General features: G+C 50.8%; 1 long non-coding RNA gene across 1 annotated transcript in view; it reads left to right on the top strand.

The window, feature by feature from the left end:
* The window catches only part of LOC138420474 (uncharacterized), a 6,049-nt gene extending 3,396 nt beyond the window's left edge, over positions 1-2,653 (top strand). Inside the window, exon 3 of the long non-coding RNA XR_011249237.1 lies at positions 2,487-2,653. This is a non-coding gene — a long non-coding RNA (uncharacterized lncRNA). The remainder of the gene's footprint in view (positions 1-2,486) is intronic.
* The last annotated feature ends 4,479 nt before the right edge of the window (positions 2,654-7,132 follow it).

The following is a 7,132-nucleotide window of genomic DNA, read 5'->3' as shown; positions in this document are numbered from 1 at the left end:
AGAGGAGGGGCAGGGAGGGGATGGAGGGGAGGGGAGGAGAGCTTGGAGGCAGAGGCGGAGGTGAGACAGAGGCGGGGCTGGGGAGAATGAAAACCCAGCCTGTTGGTGGTTTCTTCTTTTTTTAAGAGCCACAAGCTGAGATCAAAGGTGATATTTTTACAGCAACTGAAATAGAAAACCCCTGGGCGCACAGTGGGAGGTGAGCGGCCGGAACACAGGCCCTTTTATGCAACCTGTGGCCACAGCAAGCACGCTGCCCTCAGCCTTGGGGCCATGGGACTTGGGGGACAGTGTGGCCCCAATCTTTCCAACTCAGGTTTGAGAAAAAAGTAAAAGAGATGGGCTGCAGCCCTCGGTGCTGGGAGCAAAGACGGACAGCAGTAAGGGTCACAGTGAGCAGTTCCCAGAGCCCATCACCTTCAGAGACCATGTTTGTCACTCTTGCCTGGGTGTCTGAGTGGTTCCAGGCCTTGTTTCATCCTCGCAGAGATCAGTGAGGAAGGATTATAGATACTCCTGTTTTACAGGGGAGGAAACCAAGGCTGCAGGGGAACATGGTCAAGTCCTATAGAGAGGTGGGAGCAAATTCAGGACCAGAATCCTGGGGTTCCTGGTCCAACACCCCTTCCATTCCCTGTAATCATCACTCGCTCACTCACACGCCAAGTTATTTGTTGTTGTTCAGTCGCTAGGTTGTGTCTGACTGTTTGGACCCCATGCAGCACACCAGGCCTCCCTATCCCTCACTATCTCCTGGAGTTTGCCCAAAATCATGTCCATTGAATCAGTTATGCTATCCAACTATCTCATCCTCTGCCACCCTCTACTCCTTTTGCCTTCAAACTTTCCCAGCATCAGGGTCTTATTTCCAATGAGTCGGCTCTTCACATCAGGTGCCAAAAGTATTGGAGCTTCAGCTTCAGCATCAGTCCTTCCAATGAATATTCAGGGTTGATTTCCTTTAGGATCGACTGGTTTGACCTCCTTGCTGTCCAAGTGTCTTCTCCAGCACCGCAATTCAAAAGCACCAATTCTTCAGAGCTCAGCCTTCCTTATGGTCCAACTCTCATATCCATACATGACTACTGGGAAGACCATAGCTTTGTCAGCAAACTGATATCTCTGCTTTTGAATATACTATCTAGGTTTGTCATAGCTTTCTTTCCAAGAAACAAGCGTCTTCTAATTTCATGACTGCAGTCACTATCAGTTGATTTTGGAGCCCAAGAAGAGAAAATCTGTTACTGCTTCCACTTTTCCCCATCTATTTGCCATGAAATGATGCAACCGGATGCCATGATCTTAGTTATTTTTTTAATGTTGAGTTCTAAGCCATCTTTTTCACTCTCTCACCTTCATCAAGAGCCTCTTTAGTTCCTCTTCACTTTCTGCCGTTAGAGTGGTGTCATCTGCATATCTGAGGTTGTTAATATTTCTCCCAGCAATGTTGATTCCAGCTTGTAACTCATCCAGTCTGGTATTTCACATGCTACTCTGCATTGAAGTTAAATAAACAGGGTGACAGTTACTTACTGAGCCTCTGCTAGCGAGAGTCCTAGCTGGCCTGGGACAACTCAGGTCTGCTAGAGTGCTGCTTCTCAGAGTAGGGTCACCAGACCAGCAGCATCAGCTTCACCTGAGAACATGCCAGAAACACACATTCTCAGGCCCCAATCCAGACTTACTGAATCAGAGACTCTGGGGGCAGACCCAGCCCTCCACACTTCAATGAACTCTCCAGGTGATTCTGATGCACACTCAATTTGAGAATCACTGCAGTGCATCACCTCAATCTCCACCCCTGTGCTTCAAGGAAAATCTCAACTCCCAAGGTTGAGCTCAGTATCAGTTAACACTTGTGCTGGATATGTGTTCTATGCCAGGCCTTCTTCTAAGCCCTCTACAGATATTAATTAATTTCACTTCACAACTCCATGTGATAGGAACTAATACTATCCTCATTTCACAGATGGGGAAATGAAGGCACCGAGAGGCAGAGTAACTTGCCTACGGTCACACAGCTAGAATCCAAGCTCTTACCACTTAGCCAATGGAACACCCCTGGCAGAGGGTCTGGTGCCCAGAATGTATTCTGGGCATGTTTGAGGATGTAATTACAGCAATTAGCATTACCTCACCTGAGTTTGCGATGATGACCCCCGCCTTCTGTGAATATGAAATCTGTTGCCCTGTGACGATGGAAGAGTGAGTCAGCTGCAAAGGCAGCCTTGGTGCCTGGAACACCAGGGCAGCCCACAAGCCCTCACCATTCACGTAGCGTTGAGACCATAATACACCATCCTGGTCTTCTGGAAACATCTTAGCTTGCTGTAGGGAAGAATCTGGACTCAGACAGAAGTGAGTTGAAAGTCTAGTTTTGGCCATTCAGAGGCTGTGTGACCCTGGACACACCGCCTCACTTCTCTCTGATCTTTAGATCAGCTTTCTTCATTGTAAAGTGAATAGTGACAGTCCTAATCTTGCAGGGAGCCTGTGAGGGTTGGAGAAGATGACATCTGTGCCCAGTCCGGAGCATGCACAGAGCTGGCCATCTAACAAGCAGCTCGCCTGCCTCCCTTCCCATCCATCCTGCTACCTCACTGTAAAGATCAGAAAAACTTTGAAAGAAAAATAAATTCCCAAGTGATCAAAATGCCTTTGTCCTCCAGTCTCCCTGCCCTTTTCCAGACCTCCTTGAAATAGACACCCCAGTCAGGGCTTCTGGGGTGAACCTGGCACCAGCTGCTTCCAAGCGGAGAATTAAGCACCCTGTGAAGGGAAGAGGAGGGGACCTCTCTGAGCCACCTCCAGTGGCCGGTGTCCACAATCAGCACGAGCATCTCAGCATCTGCCTTCCGTGAGGCAGTTTGTCCTGGACATCTGAAGCTTGTTAGCTGCTTACTCCCAGAGGGCTGACCCTACTTGGAGAGAATTATCCCAGACAGAGCCACAGAGGAAGGAGCAAAGACCAGGTGAGATGTGGCCACGGGAGACGGGGAAACATAGTCTCTGGAGTGGCCTCTGGGGACCTGTGGAGAACAGAGGAGGCTGGGAAAAAGCACGAGGCTTGTCCCCAGCTCCAGCCCAGCCTTGGGCTTCCTGGCTATGCAAATAGGAGTTGCAGGGTGGGAGGGGATCTCTTGCCCCTTTTGGAACTCATTTTCCCCATGTGTGCACTAGAGGAGGGGTCAGCAAGGTGCATACTGAAGTCCTTCCAGTCCTGACATTATGGGGTCCCAGGCTGACCTAGAACAGGCCTCTGCGGTTTAGAACTCAGAGCTGGTGGGTGGTAAGTGATAGCTGGTGGTTTAGTCACTAAGTCGTGTCTGACTCTTGTGACCCCACGGGCTATAGCCTGCCAAGCTCCTCTATCAGTGGGATTTCCCAGGCAAGAATACTGGAGTGGGTAGTCATTTCCTTCATCCAGGAGACCTTCCTGACCCAGGAATCGAACCTGGATTTCCTGCATTGCAGGCAGATTCTTTATCACTGAGCCACCAAGAAAGCCCTGATAGGTGGTGGGAGGGGCCGTAGTTCAGAGATGGAGAGCTATGATCCTTCCCCAGCCCAGACATCAGAGGGGCTGTGAGATGGAAGACCAGAGAGCATTTTCAGAACCGTCAGCCAGGTGCTCTTGGGAGGAAGAGGTTGTGTGAGCTGAGTCTCAGAGAGACAAGGCTCCAGCTGGACAGGTGGCCGGACCAAGGCACCCTTCCCTCTGTGGATCCACGACTCCACCCATCTGTCCAGACTGGCCACCGTTAACTTTCACTTAGCAGTTTTTATTCTTATGTTATACCAGGCAATGTCCTAAACAATATACACATATTAAAATGAGATAACCCTTCTACTGGGTGACAGGTCCCAGGTGATTGACCAGCTTGGAGTCTGGCCCTCATCTGGTTGTCCGGACGTTGACTTTTCTCAAGACACCCAGGGAGGTCGGACAGCTGGCTCTCAAGATGTCACTCAAGATCACTCACGATCGCCACTGCCTCCCAGCGCTGTTGTGACTGACATCAGGCCATCGCTGTTTCTCCTGACAGGAGTGCTCTTGTCGCTGCCACAGTTTCCTTCCCCCCTGGGAGGGAGCCGGGTGTGGGAGAGCCGTTGCTTGGTGGGCGTGGAACCTGGGCGAGGAGGGCTAGGGCAGAGGGCAGATCACTCAGACCTTGCTAGGCCTGGCCACCTGTCTCCACCCTTAGCAAAGAGGCCCTCTGCAGAGACTGGGATGGGCATGGCCCTCAGACAATGCCTACCTTCTGGACCATGCTGAATGGGTGCACAGCACAAGTGGGCGTCTCTGAAATTTGGATTTTCTCTAGATACCTCACTTCTGGGTTGCTGAGTTCTTCCTTTGGACAGATGAACAGCCCTGATGTTCTGGCCAAAGAGCTGTGTCCTGAACCAGGGAGCCTTTGGATTCATTTACTTTTCATGGGGCAACCTTATTTACCGGCATTTCCAAGACAGCCCCAGAGAGAGGTGAGGGCCTGCCCAAGTTCACACAGCCAGTCAGGACTGAGACAACCCTGGATTTCCAGACCATGCCCAATAAATAGTTTATTGCTTTTAAATAGGAAAAATGAACTTTAGCACTGCAGAAAAATTAGAAAATACAGGTAAGCACAAGCAAAAGTAAATGTGCCTTCAGTTTGTCTCTCGGAGAAACTTCCACCGCCCTTTCCCATCCCTTCTCTCCCTACCTCCGGGCCTCAGCCATACTCCCCCAGCCCCAGCCATAATCAATACCTCACCTTCCTTTGCCAGCAGTGGTTCCCTGAGGACTAAGCCTTGACAGCAGATCCTGATTCAGACCGGATTCTGGAAAGGCCTGGCGTCTCTTCCGGAACAGCAGAGCTTCCGCCCAAACGGAACTGCTTAAGTGCAGATAGAGTCAGACTCCCTGCCAGGAGTCCAGAGCCTGCATCCAGCCCTGCCTGGCCTGTGGATTGTCTCCGTGACCTTGGGCCAGTCCCTGCCCTCTCAGTTTCTTGCACACCGTAAAATGAAGACTTGGACTTGACCAAGGGCTTTCCCCACAGCCTGTCTCAGTCTGTTGGCTGCTCGTGGGCAAGGACCATGGACTCTCCTCATAGCATTCAGAGTCAGGGGGCAGGGCTCCCCTAGTGATGGGCAAGGCCAGCACTCCCCAGCTATGGGACCGGGAGCAGGGCACCACACCACTCTGCTGCCCCATGGACAGACACAGAGCAGAGTGCTGACCCTCTGTGTCTCAGGGCAGCTGCAGATCCCATGAGGGGAGGACCTCAGAGGCTTCTGGATGACAGAGCAAGGAGCTGAACTGGGCTCTTACCAGTGGGTGCCCCCTGTCTGCCCAGCGCCTGGCTCCATCCTGGCTCAGAGGGTCTGGCCCAGGCTTGTAGATGGACCGGTAGGCTCACAGCTCTGGCAAGAGGAATATGTGAATCTGGGGCCCAGCCTACCACATAAAGTGTCAGTAACAATGCCCAGAGGGCCTCGGGGCCCATGACATCACAGACAGCAGTTTCCCATGTTAGAACTCACAGAGCTAAGGCCATTTTAAAACATAGCACTGCCTTTTTTTCCCTTTCTTTCATTTTCCACTTTGGCTAAGGCATGGAATGTGAAAACTGCTAAATTACTGTAGGAAGATGTACACGCTGGGTTCATAGGTTGACTCAGCTTTCTGGGGTCCTAAAAACAATGGGAAACCTGGGAAGTCTGGCCTCCGCTTCCTCATGCCCACTGTGAGCCTACTCTGCCCACAGAAGAGGCCATGTGGTCAATTGGGGGAAGACACCCCCAGCTATGAAAGGACACTGGCTGTTGCAGGAAGCAGGGTGCCAGTCAGAGATGATGTCTAGGTATGTCTTCTGCCCCTCAAAAGCCCTCAGATCTATTCCAGGCACAGGCAGGCTTTGGGCATAACTCCAGATGGTCTAGTCTCATCTTACCTGTTAGCCTCAACTTAATGGGCCTTTGCTAAACAGCACTTTCATGCCAGTCACCAGAGATCACTGGAAGCCTCCAGAGAGAGCTCAGACACGAAGCAGAAAGGGTGTCAGGAGGCCTGGCCTCTGGTCCCGGCTCTGCTGCTGGCTGGCAGTGTGGCATTAGATAAGGCACTGTCCTGTCTGGGCCTGTTTCCCTGTCTTTAAAATAAGATGGCTGGTGGTTGCCAGGGGCTGAGAAGAAGGGAAAGGGAGGCATGATGCTACTGGGTATGGAGTTTCTTTTTAGAGTAATGAAAATATTGTGGAATTAGGTAGTAGTGATGGTTGTACAACTTTGTGAATATACTAAAATCTGAATGGTACACTAAAAAACAAACAAAAACCCAACAACAAAAAAACTCTAAAAAAGATTGGTTGGACAAGATGACCTCTTAAAGAAGAGACACTAGCATTTTTTGTGCCCGTGGTATCCACGGGCCTGGACTCAGCATTTACATATCATCTCATGATTTTCTGTGATCCACTCTAGTGATATTTATGTTGTCGTGACTCATCTGAAAATCCAACTTGAGTCCTTTGTTCAGGTCCTAAACTAGGATAGAGACTGGGGAAGAGATACGTGAAAGTCTCTCAGTCACGTCCACCTCTTTGTGACCGGATGGACTAGATAAGAAGGGGGCAAATTTCTCCCCATGGAGCCTTAGAGCCTGGGGAAGAAGTCAGAAGTGCACAAGGTGCCCAAGAAGGATTAGCTCCTTCCTTTCCTAGAATAGGGAATAGCCCCAAAATACAAGAGAGACACACAGCTCTGGCCATTCGAGGGCCCAGGGGGTTGATTTCTTCATTTATCCACTGGCTTCAGTTATGCTTTTGGCTGGGTGTTCAGGATACAACCGTGGGCAAGTCAGACCCAGCCCTGCCCTTAGGAAGGAAAACAGACTTTAAAACAATCAAACTCGTTAATTATGAATTTCTTTGATTTTTGTGATTGTGACTGGAGCCGTGAAGGAAAAGCACAGAAGGTACTGAGTGGCTCACCAAGGGCACTGGCGTGGCTTGAGCTGGGTTCTGGGGGCGAGCAGGAGCAACGAAGGAGAGCACAGGACAGGGTGCTCCAGACAAGGTGAGGCCCGCTCCAGAGTGTCTGCAGAGGAAGACCCGAGGAGGGGGCGTAGAGAGCCTGGGGAGGGGGC

Source organism: Ovis canadensis, chromosome 15, assembly GCF_042477335.2.
Source record: "Ovis canadensis isolate MfBH-ARS-UI-01 breed Bighorn chromosome 15, ARS-UI_OviCan_v2, whole genome shotgun sequence".
In the NCBI taxonomy this organism is placed as follows: domain Eukaryota; kingdom Metazoa; phylum Chordata; class Mammalia; order Artiodactyla; family Bovidae; genus Ovis; species Ovis canadensis.
Note: the sequence above shows the minus strand (reverse complement) of the source record. Positions and strands in the feature narration are given on the sequence as shown.